Source organism: Penaeus monodon, chromosome 23 (genome assembly GCF_015228065.2).
Source record: "Penaeus monodon isolate SGIC_2016 chromosome 23, NSTDA_Pmon_1, whole genome shotgun sequence".
Taxonomy (NCBI): Eukaryota; Metazoa; Arthropoda; class Malacostraca; order Decapoda; family Penaeidae; genus Penaeus; species Penaeus monodon.
The window spans coordinates 27,214,427-27,214,842 of NC_051408.1; the positions used below are offsets into that span (position 1 = coordinate 27,214,427).

A 416-nucleotide genomic window follows, 5' to 3' on the forward strand; every position below is an offset into this window, starting at 1 on the left:
ATGATTGAATAAGGCCCCAGATTAGACTCATCATTTTCATTGGTATACTTATAACTGAATTTGTAACAAGAAGGAAGATTGTTCTGAACTGTTTTGTTAGCGGTCGATACCGATATGTTTTACTTTTGTTCAAAGACCTCCAAGAGAGGTGATAATAACAAGCGATGGTGATGTAGACCATGCTTCTTTTTTCATTTTTCAATTCATTTTTCACCAGACATATGTTATTCAGTCATATGATCCCTCACACTCTTTGCCAAATATATATGTGATGATAAATGTCAGTGAACAGGTGCCAACATAATACCTTGCCATGTGTTTGTGTTCGACCTCAGATATGTTTTGTTGAGAATGTGTTTTGTCGATGGAAGTTCAAATATCTATATCTCAAAGTTCTGCTGGTATATACACAAATA

General features: G+C 34.6%; 1 protein-coding gene across 1 annotated transcript in view; it reads left to right on the forward strand.

The window, feature by feature from the left end:
- Window positions 1-416, forward strand: part of LOC119587908 — a gene marked incomplete at its 3' end in the record, with an annotated part of 28,342 nt that overhangs the window by 5,160 nt on the left and 22,766 nt on the right.